Consider the following 19,789-nt stretch of genomic DNA (forward strand, 5'->3'; position numbering starts at 1 on the left):
TCGTAAAATTTCGTGTGATTTCATGTCACATGATTACTGAGCAACCAGAAGTGGTTCATGGGTTCACTTTGAGATCAACACCCCCCAGTGGTGAACCATCGGAGTTTCGCAACGATTCGAAACAATGTGACGTAACGAAGCTTCGTTTGCTAAAATCACGTGACCTGGCCGGTTTGATATTACGCGCTCCGAAACACTGATTCGAAACGAAAGATTCGCAAATTGTTCGAAGCTTCGTGAAGCAGTGTTTCGAAACTCAGAATTGTTTAATGTATTTTTGGAAAGAACTAGCAGGTTAGAGCTAAACTTTAGGGACTGTGGCCCTCCAGGAGCTGGGTTTGAAATCCCTGGGCTATGCACTTCAAATAAGCTGCAGACCTTTCATAGTATTCAACAAAACAGTAATCAGCAGGAGGAGAGTAAACTGAATGAACTCACTGAATCTTACTGGGCATTATGAGAAGGGCCCTCTGAAGATATGTTCTATTTGACTTGCTGATAGCATTAACTAGGGATGTAACGATTAACCGCGAGCCGGTTGAAAATCGATTAAAATATGAGACGATTCAAATCGGTTGAGATGCTAAACAAATCGCGATTTATTTAGGTGTAGGAGTTTATATGAATGCATGTCTGAGGGGAACTTACTGTCTTTAGAAACTCAAGACAGTAAGGTAACTCATCTTGAAGGTAACTCCTACACCTAAATGAATCTGCGTCTCGTTCAGCTCGTCTGCTGTTTCTGTTTCATGCAGATATTTTTATGCATAGTTTCACAAAACTGAAGTCAAACCATTCTGTTTTTGCTTCAAATTTAGAAATAATACAATGTAATTTAGATTTTTTTTTAAATCCTCATGTTGCATGTATGCAGCATCTTTGTTTGGATAATGATTATTATTATGTTTAATGATTATTAAACATGATTATATCATTGTTTGGAAATGATTGCCTCTAATTTTAAATGGAAAGAGCACAGACAAAGCCTTATTTTGTTTATATGAAGATATTTCTTTTATTTGTGTTACTTATTTATTTGATTTGGGGCTTGTTTTAAAATGTTAATTTAGTTTTGTTATTTACATTTACATTATATTTAAATTTAGTTATTTAGCAGATGCTTTTATCCAAAGCCACTTACAAATGAGGACAATAGAAGCAATCAAAACCAACAAAAGAGCAATGATATACAAGTGTTGTATTAGTATATTATTATAGTGTTATATTTCAATTTCACAAAGAAACATGCAGCATTTTGTCCAAGCAATAATAAAAGGACACATTTATTTATAATTTGTCTTAAACCTAATTTTGTAAAAATAAAAAAAGAATCGTGAGTTGAGTGAATCGTTACATCCCTAGCACTAAATGTGACGAGAGATGGAGGAAAAATTAGCAATGATAGGGCATTTATCTTTAAAGTGAAACAAGGCCTTAGTCAAGTGACTCGTTGAAACAGCTTTATCACATCATACTTTATAAGTATGATGGTTTTTAAAGCATAGTATTGTAAACTAGAAAGTTGTAGTCACTTGTTGGCAGGGATGGTCTGTCTGCAGTTTGAATCATCTTTAGATGCATTATCTAATTTATCACACATCATTAAATATTATTAATATATTTATAATTTCACAGAATCCTAAAGACACACATCATTATATATTATTAATATATTTATATTTTCACAGAATCCTAAAGAAAGGATGTTCATCCTAATGATCCACTGTCATTTGACTATTACAGTCCTGAATATTAATAACTGAAAATAGCTAGAATGGATAATAACAAGTTTTTCTTAGTATTACAATAGACCAAATGGTGTTGATAGGAAGTGACCGTTCCAATAAATTAGAAAGTGATGAGGTGAGAGATGCATCAGGGTGGAGATGAGCGTTTTATGAGTGAGGAAGGAGAAATGAGTCAATTTAAAGTTGAAATGCTATTTAAACAAACAACGCTAATTATGTACCAAACTTTTCATGTCACGCACGTCACTGTCTGCAATCAAATCCTCTCACACAGATACATCACGAAATCTCTTTATTTACAGAGTTGGATGGATAAAGGAATTATTTTTTTATCTGACCTTTTTGATCAGTCAGCTGAGTTGCTTTCATATGAAAATTTTATGAATAAATGGGCATTTCCCATTAAATGTAGAGAATATTATTCTGTGATAAACGCCATTCCCACAGGTTTATTGATGTTAATGAGAAGCCATATGTTGTCCCTTAACATTTGTAGAATTGAACCAATCCTTAATTTAAATAGGGTGGACATTAACAGTAAAAAATGCACAAATAAATTTATTAGAAATCTATTTTATGAAAAGAGATCTATTAAGCCTAGAGGGAAATTTTTCTGGAACATTTGTTTTCCAGAGATTATTTGGAAAAAAGCTTGGCTTCTTCCCTTTCGGTTTTGTATATCTAACAAACTTCGGGAAATACATCTGAAAGTACTTCATAATATTTATGTTAGTAACTATACTTTAGCAAAATTTATGGATATTGATGAAAAATGTTCATTTTGTTCAGATCAGCCAGAAAGAATTCTACATCTTTTTTTTAATGTTACCATTCCCAAAAATTCTGGGAAGATTTATCTATATATATATTCAACAGAAATCTGGTTATAATTGTGAATTAACATCCAAATATATTATTTTGAATCAAAAAATGCATCTGTCAGTTTTATGATGAATCTAATGATTTTATTTTGTAAATTTCATATTCATAAAAGTAAAAGAAATAGTTCTAAACCCTGTTTGAAAGTCTTTATGACTGATTTTGTATTTTGAGTCTCTCCAGTGTATTGATAACAAAAAATGTAGAGATACAATTTTATTCGCTAAAGAGTTGAAGTTACTTGAAAATGGAACGGGTATATGCTGTCTTTTTATTTTAAAGTATTATTGATTTTTTTTATATATATGTAATGTAAACCCATTCCTTTAATTGTGTTATCTTTTTGGATGTCTAAATCCTGTTAAAGTTGTAAATGTTGCATGTTATGTCTTTAATGTCTAATAAATAAAATAAATAAAATAAATAAAATAAAATAAATATATATATATAAAAAAAACACACAGATACATCACAGTTCCTTGATATGGTTAGGCAATCATCCACAATAATCCATAATCGGATGTTTGCATTTCATTCTGTCAAAGATGGGACACAGCAATCCTTGTGTATGTGTGGGTCAGTGGGTGTGACCCCTGTGCAGTTATAATAGTGAACGCAAGTAAGCCTAAACTACGAAATCGAGTAACGGTAGACATGTGCATCAGTACACGGTACCATAAAAATCCAAATCCGGTTAATCAAAAATGATGTCTAATTAAGAACGCAGCATAAAACGAACGTAGTTTTGTAGTTATTGCCACTGCATAAAAATTAAGCGTGCAGCGGGGTGTATAAGGACTTAGATAACGAGCAATTCTATGTTGTCTTTATATAACGTAGCAACGTTACCGTCATTTTGAACTTTATACGGTTACTCTACTTTCCGAGATCACAGCGTCAGCATGGCATTCCACGTGCGGCGCCTTCACGATTTATACAAACAAACTGACACGAGTCATACACCAATGAGCGCGGACTGACGTCACTAGGTAGTGTTTTCCATGGGAACCGTAGTACTGCAGCCTGAAGTAGAAGGGGAGGAGCCAGAATTGAGGTCAGACCGTGAGCCACTGCTTTCAGTGATCAGTAATAAGGACCGGTGATGTACAGTATGTCAGGATTCATACGTGCCTCGCTGTGACAAAAGTAAGCCGGGACAACACTGATATCACCAAAGACCTGGATCGGGAATCAAGCGTGCTCTTGCTGGTTTGTGACATTAGAACTCCTCATTTTTTCACTGTTCATTTAAATAAAACATGTTGCGTAACCTGTCGCGTGCCGCGCATGCGCCGAAATTTTCATATCGTTCCGTTTTGTATAGTATTCCTATATTTTCATAGAGTTGCAATGATTCTACTACATTATAAATAGAGTATATGCGGTTTTTCCTTGTTACAACCTGTATGTCAATTAAGAAGTTCATAAAACGAATTTTGTCGGTGGTAGCACGACTTTTTACATAACTGTGTCAGTGTACCGTGCAGTGCTGGTCAACGTGTGTGAGTGTAGAAAGGCGGACTGGGTGGGGGTTTGGGCTGAAAACAAAACAAATGTATTTAAATACATGAAATTTTCAAGAGTGCTAATGTTTTCTTGGCTAGTCTTCAACGCCACTATATGTGCACTGATGTTAATAGTTTTAATGTAATTATTCAGTACATGTAGCCTATTGCAAGCTCTCTGAAAGACAAAAAGTGCAATAAACTCACGCAATAAACTGTTTTCACATGGAACGTCTTACGTTCCCACTACAAAAAGTACAAATATGCACCTCAAAATAACGTCAACAATAGTCACTGACAAAATATGCAGTGTTGGGGGTAACGCATTACAAGTAGCGTGAGTTACGTAATCAGATTACTTTCTTCAAGTAACTAGTAAAGTAACGCATTACATTTTACATTTACATTAAATATCTGAGTTACTTTTTCAAATAAGTAACGCAAGTTACTTTTTTTCAATTTATTGATTGACAGCTCTCCTGTCGCCATGTTGAGAGAAATCAGAAGATGTTACTGTAATTCTAAAATAAATATGAATATGCATTAATTCATCTCACTCACACAAAAAAACACGCATTCAGTATTCCTCAAAATGAATAAAAATAATGCAACTCAGAATATGACGCAAACCTGCAATAATTAAATGTTAAACAACACAAATATCCTTTATGTATTTAATCCCATTCTATTAACCAATGTCTTTGCTTCTGTCCTTCGATGATCCAGTTCAACCGTACTAATAAGCACAAATGATTCTAGACAAACATTTGTGTGTCATTTTTTATTGCTGAAGTGTGTTGAAATTTCTTCTTCTGCATTCTACAGTACGGACGTAAATGTACTTTCCCTTCAGCCTGAGGCTTATTCATTTCAGTTTTGGTGTGAAAAGGCTTTTATATTTGCCAAAAATATAACTTTTTTATTTTAAAAACAAACAAGCAAGCCCTGTCCAGATTTAAAAAGTAACATAACGCATTCCTTTCCATAAAAAGTAACTAAGTAACGTAATTAGTTACTTTTTTATGGAGTAACGCAATATTGTAATGCATTACTTTTAAAAGTAACTTTCCCCAACACTGAAAATATGTAACTGCAGGCTTGTTTTTTTTTGTCGGCCCTATAGGTTTTGATTGACTGGAAATATATCAATAGAGGTTTGTTTATTATGTATTATGTTTTATTTCTTCAGCAGCACACCTAAAAATATGAAATTAAGTTACATGTTTGTTTAGGGTTTAATATATGTTTTCATTGAAATAAAGTTGTAGTGACTGCCTTGAAAAATGCTATTTTGTAATTTAGTTGGTGAAACTGGACTATTTCCAGCAACTATCAGAAACATTAATCTGTGTGAGTCAGGTATGTGCATCCAACTGCATTTCCCATGTGACTTTCGATTGTTGTATAATATCATGGATGCTTGACCAGCAATCTATGGTTTCTATATATCAATGAATAATAATAATAATTTAAAAAATCTCTCATAGTATTAGGTAGCTAGTGGGGGCTGAGAAATTGATGCTTTTGAATTTTAAACATATTAATTTTTTTCATTAAAGACTCAGAAATGGTCCAAATGCATTCTGAAAAACTCCTAAAAAAACGACATTTACAAATATAAAAAAATTGCTTTTTAAGATTTCAGAGAATATGAAAATTAATTTAAAAATGGTCTCATTATGTAATTATAAAAACTAGGGGAAAATGTTTCAAAGATCGTATAAATTCCATCGTATCTTTCACAATATCTTTATCACTTGTATGAAAATGACAGACTCTGAACAAATGACTCACACTAAAGCATGAAAATTAAAGGCATTGTGACTAAAGGACTAAATCATTTTGGAATAACTTTCTAGCAGCACTACATTAATTACTACAGTTATGAGGGTCTGTATCACCGTGACATTAATTTTAACTGAGAAATTAAAAACGTGCTTATCATAAAATAAGCATATTGAAGTCATTGTATGCATGAATTGCATTTTTTATGTATTTTTTAATAAATTCATAGATCTGGACAAAAAATTAACACCCTGTCATTGACTCGCATTGACTCAATAAATATAATTTATTTTGGGGGGGAAAAAACATTAATGCATTTACCTTATCTTACCATTTGTTTTCACAGCTTCTACAAGTAATTGGGTCAGGGGACCTTTGACCTGAAATGTAAAGCTTGACCATGTCAGGTGAGACAGAGCCAAAGCCCTACCTGTACAGGGGCGAGTCTGAGTCCCCGTGTGGCTCCATGTCTCACCTGCACCACATGGGCGTGGCCTCTGAGGGGAGTGACAGCAGTCACGACCCACCCACTTTCTCCGAGGCCTCAAACACAGATGCATGAGGACATGGAGATGGGCGGAAGTGGCTCTTGTGGAAGTGGCACAGAATCTCACAGTAACGAGTCCCACAGTAATGAATCACATGGAAATGAGTCTGTGGGGAGTTCCAGTGGAAACGGAAAAGATTCTGCAATCATGGCATCATCAGGGAGTAACAAGAGGTGAGGAGATACAAGAAGTGTATCAACCTGTTACATAATACAATTGATTGTTGAGATGCAAGATGGTACCAGTTGCATTTGTATTAATTGAGTGTGCGAGTCTGTGGTGTGAAATGAGGGACATGAAAGTAACACCAGTTTAAGTTACCTGGATGATCAGTATGATATGCAGCATTGCTATGAACAACAGTCAATATCACATTGCAATATATATACATTGCTTAACAGATATTTGAGGAAAAAACAGCACTCTTGCTCGAGTGATATTGCTAAACTATATAATATTTATATAAGACAAAAACCAATTCAAGGGACCCTTTTTGCCCTTGTGTCTTGAATTTTAGGGGCATATGACTGCATTCTAGTCAGTCATTGTCCAGCATCATGTTCATCAGCAACTACATGCAATGGTTGATGTTGTTGTGTTAAATGCATTAGTCATTTTAATGTTATTTTTTCCATAATTAATTCCATAAAATTAATGTGTTAAATCGACAGCCCTAGTAATTACCTATGGTATGATGCTGCTGTGGCCAGATATATTCAGAACAACAGCATGCTTGCTTGTGTGTTATTGCTTAATAATAAAAGTGAGAACTAAACAGCTGTAAGCAGCAATTAAAGGGCCAAGCGCAGCATAGGCAAAAATGAGGAATTAACCAAGTTCTGTATTGCAGGGAACATCAGGCCAACTGAAAAGAAAAAAACAATCCGTGGCGACGGTTTTGCAATCCGTCCCCTCAGTTTATAAACCGTACTCACAAATTCTTAAACTGTTCCCTCGGTTTAACAAATCGTGCCCATGGATTAATAAACAGTACCCACGAATTTCCAATCCGTGCGCTCAGATTAAGTAAACCGTACCTTCGGGTTTTGAATCCGTACCCACAAATTCATAATCCGTGCGCACGCTTTCGCAATCCGTTCCCTCGGGTTTGTAAACTGTACTCACGGATTCATGCAGTAAGCTTGTAGGTAGCCTACGTGTTAACGAATCATATTGTATATTGTATTATTGCATATTATTATGTGGAATATGCCTACAGCAAATAGTCTTAAGTGATTCTCTATCAGTTGTACGAGGTGGAATACAATGATTTAATAAGAAAGATGTGCATCAAAATCTTTGTGATAATCTTAGCACTTGATTATTATTTTATAATAAACCTGGCATTGTGACTGACTTTGGAGTCTTTTCCCACTTCCTATATATTCCTGTCTTTGTCTTTCTTTCGGCGTGTGTATGTCTTATGTCTTTATGTGCTGTATGGGCGCGCTTTTGAGTTTTTCACTCTCCTCTACACTCTTTTGCACTGTTTCCAGGATCCTCAGGCAAGGAATTAGTATCGCGACTGTGGACAGTAAGGGCAGCTTGGGAGTACGATTCTGGACGTCCTCCGGTATTCCTCTCAGCCCCCTGTCTCGGTGAATGTGTGCGCAGGGAGCGCCACACCACTGCATTCCACCTAACTGTGTGATTTCACGCCTTGCTGGCTTGGTGTTCGGAATAAAGCCTATTTCTGTTTGAACTGCATTTGAGTCCTCCGTCCCTTTCCTGACAGACGGATTGCAAAACCATCGCCATGGATTGTTTTTTTTTCTCCTACAGGTGACTTCCGTAGTTTCCCTTTCAGGCTGTCTTTACATTTATTTTGAAAGATGAACCTCACGATTATGGTAAGGGGCGTTACATTTCCGACGAGTGCTTGCGGTGTTCAGCCAATCACAATGCACTGGGTCAGCTGGCCAATCAGAGCAGACTGCGTTTGTCGGAAGGAGGGACTTTGTAGAAAACTAAGTGTTTGAGAGAGGCGGGGCATAGAGGACCTACAATAATGTACAGTATTTGAAAAATTTGTTTTTTGAACATTAAAGCATGTCAACATATTCTGTTACACCAAATACACCAAATAATGATCTTTAAAAAAGCATCATATGACCCGTTTAATACTAACATTTACAGGAATTTTAAAAAATGGTTTAGTTCTACTGAAATTCAACTTTTGCATTTCTTGAAAAAGGATGAATAAGCACTATATTAGACCCTGCCAACACAGGCAGCCTAATATAAAATAAAGCATTATGTAAGGTCTTGATGATAACGCCTCGTTAGAAATTCTTCAGTCATTTTATGTCTGTTTTACTTATATTTCTGTTCTATTCACCTCTTATTTGTCCTCTGTAGCTCAAACTCTCAAAGTCTTTCACCTCCCAGTAGCAACAATGCATTCAGCTTGGTCAGTTCAGAGCAAGATAACCCATCAACCAGCGGCTGCAGGTAACAAAACCACAGGCCTTAAATAGCTATAATACAGTTGTATCACTTAATGAAGAAGTCAATCAGCTCCTCTTTTTGAACTAGTGAGTGAGTGTTCATTCAGTAAGTTCAAGAATGTTTTACATTGTAAAACATGCAGTGACCCCTTTTAAGAAATACAGTAGGTACAATAGGATAAATACTAGTGTCACTTTGTATGTGTGTTGTTTCTGCAGTAGTGAACAGACAGCAAAGGCTAAGACTCAGAGGGAGCTTTTTAAGACCTTAAAAGAGCTGAAATATCACCTCCCTCATGACAAACGCAGCAAGGGCCGGGCACACTTCACACTCTCAGATATGCACTGCGCTGCGTCAAACAAGTCAAAGGTCAGCCAACCACAAACACAATAATTTATGCTATATTTTTGTATATTTTGTGTAAGCCTTGCATGTTCTTCTTTGCTTTTGCAGCCAATGAAGAGTACTATCAGATGCTTATGATCAATGACAGTCAGCCCTCAGGTCTGGACGTGTCCTCATATACTATTGAAGAAATCAACAGTATTACCTCAGAATATACCCTCAAAAATGCTGTAAGTAGAACATACAAACACAGCTTAAACGGCCTTAAACTTACTGTGTGCCCAGAAAATCTCTGCAAACACATATCTGAATACGTCAAGTATGTCATTTTTTAAAATCAGTTAAAACACAATAAACATATTTTATATACAGTAGACGTAGACCACATGGGATGCACCGCATATGCCAAACCCAGATCCCAGATTAATCTATGACATACATCAGTGTAATTTTTTAGGACGTTTTAAAGAAAAAGGGGGGGAAAAAACCTGACAAGTGTTTTGAAATACAACATCTGAATAAAGTCTTAAAGTGTGGTAACTGTAGATTACAACTGTGTATGTGTATATTTATATGTAAGGAATAATTGACAACAGGCCGTTGAATTATCAGAAAATAATGTATTTTTACATTATACATTTCAGTCCCCCCCCCCCGAGACTGAAATTATTTCTTTAAATTAATATTGTCAATATATAATGTAATATTTTCGAGTTATACGATTTTTTTTGTAATACAGCTGTCTGTGGAACAAAAAAGGTATTTTTTTTTTTCTTTTTTCTTTTTTGTTCATGCAGTGGATGTCAATGGTAACCAAAATAGTTTTATTACCATTGATAACCAATAGGTGGCTTTAAATGTCTTCAGTTATTCTTTCATTTGATTTGTTCAAATGGCTGATTCATTCAGGAATGAAGTAAATGGCTCTCTTTATGAATGGGCCATTGAATTATTGGTTCTCCCGATTTGTTCAAAACGCAGATTCATTCAGAATGAAACACTTGTATCTGTTGATTGGACAACAGTTCTGCTGTGGTTTTATAGGTAACCCTAAGTTTTCCTAGGCAAAATTGAGCAAAATCAGACAGTATAGTGTGTAAAATATAACAATATTAAAGTCATCATGAAATCAAAATAGAAAATTCTTATTTTTTAATGGAATACTGTAGTTTTGTTATAAATAATTTATCCGTGCACTTCATTATTTTTTTTTTAAATTCATGTGCCCTCAATAATGATCTTTAAAAAAGCATCATATGACCCCTTTAATCAAAAACGTTAACCTCCCCTCCCCCTCAAAATGACTCCTCTTCTCTTCCGGTCACGAGTTATGGCGCAAGGGTGGAGCTAGTGACGTGAGGGGTAAACGCTGGGATAAACGACAGGGGGAAAAGCTGAAGCTGATGCTTCACTTTATAGCACTGACACCAGTCATGAGGGAGTACGTTACCCCTAAACATTGAAAAGATATTAGGATATTACGACAACATTACTCTTAGGACATCGCAAACTAATTTTTTTCATGAATATGACTTGACCTGATGGAGGACGCACTCAGTCATTCAGGCAGTTTCACTCTCTGTCGCGCGCGCTGTTTGGGCATGTTTTGTGCCGTTGATCGTCATCGTCATCCTTAATAAATAAAACATTTATTCATGCTTGGGTATCGGCTGTGAATCCAGTGGAGAGAAATCCCCCACCACTAACTGCAAACTGGCATTCAGATCTGCTCCATTTTGTTTGCAACGCCCCACCTTCCAACGATCCAATCAGTTCCCGAAGGACAAAATCAAGTCCCGCCCTCTCATTTCAGATTCCGTTTCACTCGGATATACGTCACAGTAGAGAAGAAAAGACAATCGCAACTTCCATTTCATGCCGACTTTAACTTATTATTTATTGAACTTGCATAAAATCAGTATCACATTTGCACTCATACTATTCGGGAGTCGGGACAAAAACAGCACCCGTGTGATATTGTACTCGGTGTTTGTGTGATATCATATGATATAAATATAAGACATACTCAAAACAATAGTGCAATATAACACAAAGTGCAGTCAGGTTAACTTTCTAAATATGACTAGATTCTTATCTCTTCTTTTCTTAGTTTACTATAGTAATATTCTTTTAACTGTTTTAATGACTTAGCCCAGTTAATTAAAGGCTTTTTATTTTTACTATACGAGTATTTCATCTTCTGAGTTTAATATTCTTGTATGTTTTTAATTGGGTGATTACCTGTCAAACGTAACATCAAAAGATCTCTGGTTTTCAACCCTTATGACTGAAAGTACATTATTCAAAGCTGATTAAGGTCATTATTTTTGTTTTCTTTGTGCACTAAAAGTATTCTCGTAGCTTCAAAGAATTACGGTTGAACCACTGATGTCACATGGAGTATTTTAACAATTTCCTTACTATGTTTCTGTGCCTTGACCATGGCTGTACCCTTGCTGTCTATGGGGAGTCAGAAAGCCCTCGGATTTCATTAAAAATATATTAATTTGTGTTCAAAATTAATTATGGGGAAGTCGTGGCCTAATGGTTAGAGAGTCGGACTCGTAACCCAAAAGGTTGTGGGTTCGAGACTCCCCGGGCGCCGCAGCATAAATGGCTGTCCACAGTTCCAGGTGTGTGTTCACTGTGTGTGTGTTCATTGCTGTGTGTGTGCACTTTGGATGGGTTAAATGCAGAGCACTAATTCCGAGTATGGGTCACCATACTTGGCCACATGTCACGTCACAAAGATGAAAGCAGGTCTTACAGATTTGGTTCTTATGCTGGAATGCAGTGTTATTCTTTCTCCAAATATAACGCTTCTCATTTAAACAAAAAAGTTATTTTTTGGTCTCATCTGTCCACAAAATATAATTGATTCTGTAGACTACATTACACAGTGAGTTGTTGTCCTGCATCATGTTCATCACCAATCAACTGTATGAAATGTAAGATGACCTATGTAGATTTGGGGTGGGGCGGGTGTTTTGAATGCGCTAATAATTTGAACACTTTTTTCCTCCCCCAAAACTAATTAATTAAATTAACATGTTCAACAGCCCTAGTTAAAACATAATTAAGCCTTTGGAAGCTCTATAATGATCATTGTACTTTCCAGCAGGGCAATAATCCCAAAGCATACATCCAAATCTACTGAAGCTTTTAGAGATTGGTCCTAGAATGTTCTTGAGTGCAGTCTCTTGATTTAAATATCATTAAAAATATTTAGTGGTATTTAGTGGCAACATGAAAATAATGATCAGTAATGTGAATGATTATTATCAAATTATCAGCGATCTGGAAGCTTTTTCAAGCAAGGAATAGGTCAGGATTGCATAAAGAGGTCTCAGAAGCTTTTAAGCACTTAGAGGCAATGTTTATTGAAGATTATAGAGAATAAAAATGTTTTTTGTACATGAATGTTTAAAGCCAGTTTATTTTTATTTATTTTTCATCACCTTTAAGTCATTAGAATCACACAAATGTGTATTAATAAAAATTCAAAAAATGTTGTTCACGGCAAAAGAGTGTCTTGCATGTAAAGGAGGTTGAGAATAATTTTGATTGCAATTGTATATACACACATACATATACATATATGTGTGTGTATCGGTTATATAAGATCGACTTGCTGGATTGGAGCTGGGCCTGGACACAGCTCAGTTCCTGGCCTCATTAATATGACATATAGGAACATGAAGGCAATGTCTAAAAATGTTTGGTGTTTTTGTGTCTGCAGGATATTTTTGCAGTTGCGGTGTCCTTGATCACAGGAAAGATCGTGTACATTTCGGAACAGGCTGCAAGGATCTTGAACTGCAAAAAAGATGAGTTCAAAGACAGAAAGTTTGTGGAGTTTCTGACACCTCGTGATGTCAGTGTGTTCTACAGTTTTACAACACCATACAGACTTCCATCTTGGAGCATGTGCACCGGAACAGGTCAGTCTACCAATGCACAGTGCACTGAATGGATTTATTCAAACATATTGTCAACTACTCACATACTCCCATTCAGAAATATGCCTGTTTTTAGGGGTAAATAAAAAGTGCCCATCCATTAAAAAAAAGTGTCTCACACGGCTCCGGGGGGTAAACAAAGGCCTTCTGTAGTGAATCGATGCATTTTTGTAAGAAAAATATCCATATTCAAAATGTAATAATCACTTTAATGTAGCTTGCGCTCACTGTTGTAAAGGGCAGCATTTCCGGGCGGATGACCTCTGGGGTCAGCGCTGCGCATGCGCCAGTGAGTCTCGTGAAAACCAACGTTTGTTAACAGGAGCAAAGGAAGCAAAGGAAAACCAGTCTTCTCTTGGTTTATATCGAAATCCTCCGACATTCTTCTTTACAAATCCTCATTTGGTACTTCTAATTAGTGACCGTTGATTTGTTTTGATCTCTCCGCTGCGTTTCCACTTCTGAGCGGCACATGCGCAGCGCTGACCTCATACGCCATCCGCCCAGGACTGCTTCCCTTTACAACAGTGAGCGCAAGCTACATTAAAGTGGTTATTACGTTTTGTTTATGGGGAAACAGGTTGAGGGAGGTTTCCTCATTTATTTACTCTACTAATCTCTCTATATGAAGTCGTGGCCTAATGGTTAGAGAGTCGGACTCATAACTGAAAGGTTGCGGGTTCGAGTCTCGTACAGGCAGGGATTGTAGGTGGGGGGAGTGAATGTACAGCGCCCTTTCCCACCTTCAATACCACGACTGAGGTGCCCTTGAGCAAGGCACTGAACCCCCAACTGCTCCCCGGGCGCTGCAGCAAAAAATGGCTGCCCACTGCTCCGGGTGTGTGTTCACGGTGTGTGTGTGTTCACTGCTGTGTATGTGCACTTTGGATGGGATAAATGCAGAGCACTAATTCCAAGTATGGGTAACCATACTTGGCCACATGTCATGTCACTTTCACTTTCATATCTTGCATTTGTTTTGGTCACATTCATCTCTTTCACTGCTTTTCAGAGTCATCATCGACTGAGTTCATGCAGGAGAAATCCTTCTTCTGTCGAATCAGGTCAGACACACTTGAATCAAGCACTATTATACAAATTTATAAGGATGCACCGAAATGAAAATTCTTAGCCGAAGCCGAAACCTAACAAAAATGAAACACTGGGCTGAAGGCCGAATACCGAACACAGTTTTTCAAGTTTTTTTCCACCATGTATTTCGACAATTTTTTTCACCAATGCATAAATTAAATAACCAAAATGTGCTTTTTACTGTTTTGTCTTGTTTTCAAAAAAATAAAAAATTTACAAAACAACAATTTAAAAATATTTAACACTAAACATTTTTTAACATTCTAGCAGACATTATACCAACAAGGCACAATTTAACTTTAAAATTAATAAGTTAGTCAGACCCCCTTCTTGAATCAGGCATGCTGTTGAGCAGAAGAGACTTCTTTTAAAACATTAGAAAAAATTACAGATCCCAATTTGAACACTATGTGTGTATGTTATAATAAATGTATTAACAGAGCTTTTGTAATTATTATCATTATTATTGTCTTACTTTTGATCTTATTTTACATAAGAGTAAAATTACAATACTAACATTTATGAATGTTGGAGTTCTTGCTTTTTGTCAACTTTTATTTTGCCGGAAACGCGCAGGAAGACCTCAATGCTTCTTTTTGTTGACAGCAGATTTATAAATGCGTCTCATTACGAATACGTCGCACGTATCGCATTGTCACATGCCTTGTAAAAATTCATAAAAATGTGACTGAGCAACTGACGAGTAACACTGTTTCAGCGCAGATTTTCCTTGCGCTTTGGACTTTGAACCCTGGTTAACAAGGATGCAATTTGTGCGTGTATTAGAAAACATAACGTTCTGCAGTTTATTTACTAATTGTTTAAAGGGGTCATATGATGCCCATTTTCCACAAGTTGATATGATTCTTTAGGGTCTTAATGAAAAGTCTGTAACATAGTTTGGTTAAAATTTCTCAATGTAGTGTAAAAACACCTTTTTTTACCCTGTCAAAAACAGCTCTTTTCAGATCAAGCCGTTTTTGTAGCATTTCCCTTTAAATGTTAATGAGCTCTGCTGACCCCGCCCCTCCTTTCCGAGCTGCTCTCAGAGAGACTGTTACTTTAGACTTTACTTTTACATTCATCGTGACACTTGCTAATTAGCACATTATTAGGAAAGGCAATTTCCAAAGATTCGTTACAAAACATTATACTCATTTCTTCTGTAGATGAGGCTGGATCATGAATGATTCGCGCAAACATAGACGCATTTAGGCAGATCAGCAACGCCAGAGTACCAGAGCATTCCCTTCACAAACAAACAAAATCCACTGTGAGTTCAGCAGCTCAGATGTCAGGAGTAAATGACGACTGCTATGTTCCTTATTACATCCAACAACAGAACACCTCAATCGCTCAGGAGTCATGCTTGTCTGCATCTGCTCCGGCGGTGAAACAATGGCGGACTGATGACAGCTCACTCAGGGCGTGTCTGAGGTAAGACACCAGTCCAGTCTGTGCTGAAACGCTACTGTCAATCAAACTATCGTGGGAGGGGCCTGTCTGTGTGACGTCACACAGACAGGCATCTGAGATCGGCTCGATTTGAGAAAGGAAAAACATTTAATGAGATAAAAAAAAAAATTATCATTATGGTTGTGTACACACACTGCCAACACATTTCAGTTCAAACAACTTGTAAAAGTGCATGTAGCATCCTATGACCCCTTTAAGGCCATTTCGCGATTTCAATCATCATACAGTAAACCAGCAACAATCACCCCTTCCTCTTATCGAAGACATGCGATGCAGTACTAAACAGTCTCACGCTGTCGGTGCTTGTAATGATTTTTGCATCTTTCTCGGACAGTTTAAATGCTTCCACACTGCTGACATGTTTGTTACATTATAAAGGGTGAGCGCCACTCACTTTACAATGGTTGCTATTTGATAGCGTAACGTCATTGTTCGGTACAATTTATTCGATCTTTTCGCTTATTAATAATTTCGGTTGCCAAACATTCAGTGCATCCCTACAAATTTATGTTACTATTACACACATTTATGTTAACTGTTCATAACTGTAAGTGCAATAGTGTCATTTCACACTGCCATTTATTTTGTTGCTATCTTGCACGCATAGGCATAGTGTGGTAGGTTTGAAATAGTCACTGGCTGTTGACTGTCTGATGCACACTCTAGTTGAACAATAACATTTCAGTATGATTGACTGGCTAGTATGTTACTTCTGTCTTGACTTTCAAATCTTTTAAAGATTTTTTTGGTTTTCTTTTAAGTACTTAGTAACTAGTCAACTGGATATCTGGATCCCCTAAATGTCATGTGAAAAAACTGTTGTTGTTTACATGTCAATCAAATGATTCATATTTAATTGGGCTAAGTTCATTAGCAGTTCAAGTCGTTACCCAGATAGCAACAAATTGTCAGCCCCGATCTGGCCCACATCTGGCACATGTGGAATGATGATCTGGCCCACATGTAGCGTAGAATGATGGCACTTGATGGCACAAATGAACTGCTCCTGTTTGCCAGATCTGGGCCAAAAGCAAGCCATAGCAATGCCACATGTCAGCCAAGAGCAAATAAATGAACCACACTGGACCTTATCTGAGCCCCAATATCTTCATATATTATTTATAGAGTCCTCTCAGCTTGTCAACAAGCAAAATCACTGAGGGACAGAAGAGAACAGAAAAAAGAGACGGACAGAAACACAACAACAACAACTGACTGCAGCCACAGCCTTAGATGAAATCAACTGAAGATAATAGACATTAAATCTTTGAAGATCTCGGATTAAACAACTCCACAAACAGCATTACCAGTTTCACTTATTACTAATCAGATTGACTTTATTTCTGTTAGAGGTCTACAGAAGTTCTTGTTGAGAATTAACAGGGGTTTAAATCTAATGTCATTTGAAGTCACCATAATGGTGATTGGAGTTTCCATTAGTTGGGCTCTTAACACTTATTATTAATCATTTGTCTTTTTTCAGTGCTCTGACAGTGTGTTTGACACATTTGCTGTACATGATAGTTTGCTATTGATGGTTTCACAATTATTGTGTAATGGCCTGTTTCAAAAATTGAAAATTTGAAAATTGAGCGGTGTAATTTAATGATTTTATTTAAGAAACCCTGTGTTACTGCAATGTGAGTTGCAACATCAGTTTGAAGATATAATAAAAGGTGAAGAGCACTGACACAAACAGATATCCGCAATCAGCATATGGATCTCAACAATAGTGACAACATATTCAGCTAATCGGATCAATTCTGGACATTACAAAAAGCTACTAAATGACAGAGCAAAAAACAGCAAAAAAATACAAAATAAATGCATGAGCCAAGGTTGGAATTAAAGAAAATAATAGGACAATTCAGCTGCATAATTTATTGATGCTGTGATGCATGCTGGGAGTTTTGTAATATGGTACCCATCAAGCATGGAAACATTAAAATTTTTATTGTCACCATTGTTGAGGTTCATGTGTTGATTTATGATGACTTTGTGCGTTATTGGAGTCAAATTTTTTTGTGCTTTTTAAAAATATTTTAATTGGTTCTGCAATACTGTTGATCTTAGGCCATGGCCGCACGTACACGGGTATTTTTATAAATTGAGTTTTTCCTTCTGTTTTAAAAAAAAATCTCTGTCCACATGAAAATGAAAACGCATGCTATGAAGCACTGTCAAGAGCATGCCAAACCAACAGGTGGCAATATAATCTCAACTGTAAAGCCATGTTGGCCAATCAGAAGCCTGAAAAGTCTCCAGTAGGCGGCGATAACAGCACAGGCTCTGACGTCACAAGCCAAAAACTCCGGTTTCGCTGTCTACACGATAACACTGCAACCGGAGTTTTTGAACATCTTCACCCTGGCAGGCGTTTTCAAAAATGTTCGGTTGCAGTGAACTGTTGCTGCGTTTGCGTGTGGACGAACGGCCTAACCATGTAGATAAAGTTGCGGTTTTGAAAATAACCACGTTTGTGTGGACTGGGCCTCACACTGCAGTTTTATATAGCACATGCATTATTGGTTCAATACAATAATTTGTCAAATGTGAATCAGGCCATTTCATTATGATGATGAACCATCAACAACTGACTATCATCACCTGATCTCATTATGTCTTTATTTGTTACTGTATATGTGTTTGATAAACAAACCGTCACAACAGCCAGCGTAAACAAACTAACTGTTATAAGAGTTAAAAAGCCCAACTAATGGAAATACTAATCACCAATATGGTGACTTCAAATGACACAAACGTTAGATTTCAACCCCTGTTCATTCTCAATAAGAACTTCTGTAGACCTCTAACAGAAATAAAGTCAATCTGATTAGTAATAAGTGAAGCTGGTAATGCTGTTTGTGGATTTGTTTAATCCTCCTCTGCTGAGATCTTCCGAGATGTAATGTCTATTATCTTCAGCTGAATTCATCTAAGGCTGTGGCTAAGGTCAGTTGTAGTTCTTGAGTTTCTGTTTGTCTCTTTTTTTCCTGTTCTCTTCTTTCCTTCAGTGATTTTGCTTGTTAACAAGTTTAGACAAGCTGAGAGGAATCTATAAATAATATATGAAGATTTTGTGGCTCAGATAAGGTCCAGTGTTGTTTATTCCTTTGCTCTTGGCTGACATGTGGCATTGATATGGCCTGCTTTTGGCCCAGATCTGGCAAACAGGAGTGGTCCGCCCAAGTGCCATCATTCTACGCTACATGTGGGCCAGATCATCATCCCACATGTGCCAGATGTGGGCCGGATCTGGGCCGACAATATGTTGCTATCTGGGTATGCTGTTAGTCAAACTGGTGATGCAATACTAGGTTTGAAATTATCTTTAAAATATGCTTTTTTGTTTGTTTGTTTGTGTAGTGGTGGTAAAGAGAAGGAAGGAGATCTGCAGTACTATCCATTCAGGATGACCCCATATTTAATGAAGGTTCAAGACTCGGAGCTCTCTGAGGAACATTTCTGCTGCCTCATTTTAGCTAAGAGAGTTCACTCTGGATATGAAGGTAATCACACAGATGCTATTGCCCTCAAGTGTTTAGCTTTCAAGCTATTATGATAACTAATTAGGCTGTCTTTTGATTTTTTTTTTTCTAATTTGCAGCACCAAGAATTCCATCTGATAAGAGAATCTTCACCACAACACACACGCCAAACTGTGTGTTTCAAGATGTTGATGAAAGGTTTGTGTCTGTGAGCAGTTAACTATGACTGAAGAAAATACCAGACTGTGGTTAGTTGTCGTCACCTGCAAATACTGTATTATGCATCATGTTTGGTTACATCAATAAGGCAGTAATTATTTTAAGCTTCTTGTCCTCATTTGTAAGTTGCTTTGAATAAGTGTCTGCTGCTAAATGTTTAAATGGAAATGGAAATTTGCCATTACATATTTTAATTTGGCTAAAAAAATACTCTGGTCTGTGGTTGACAACATTGTTGATGATTTTGCAAGATGGTGTGAGGATGCATTTTAAAGACTAAAAATACTTCTTTTTTTT

General features: G+C 36.7%; 1 pseudogene; it reads left to right on the forward strand.

Moving 5' to 3' along the window:
- The first annotated feature begins 3,764 nt into the window (after positions 1-3,764).
- LOC107593484 (period circadian protein homolog 1-like) overlaps positions 3,765-19,789 on the forward strand; it is a 38,722-nt pseudogene continuing 22,697 nt past the window's right edge.

Source organism: Sinocyclocheilus grahami, unplaced genomic scaffold (assembly GCF_001515645.1).
Source record: "Sinocyclocheilus grahami isolate Dianchi unplaced genomic scaffold, SAMN03320097.WGS_v1.1 scaffold171.1, whole genome shotgun sequence".
NCBI classification, from domain to species: domain Eukaryota; kingdom Metazoa; phylum Chordata; class Actinopteri; order Cypriniformes; family Cyprinidae; genus Sinocyclocheilus; species Sinocyclocheilus grahami.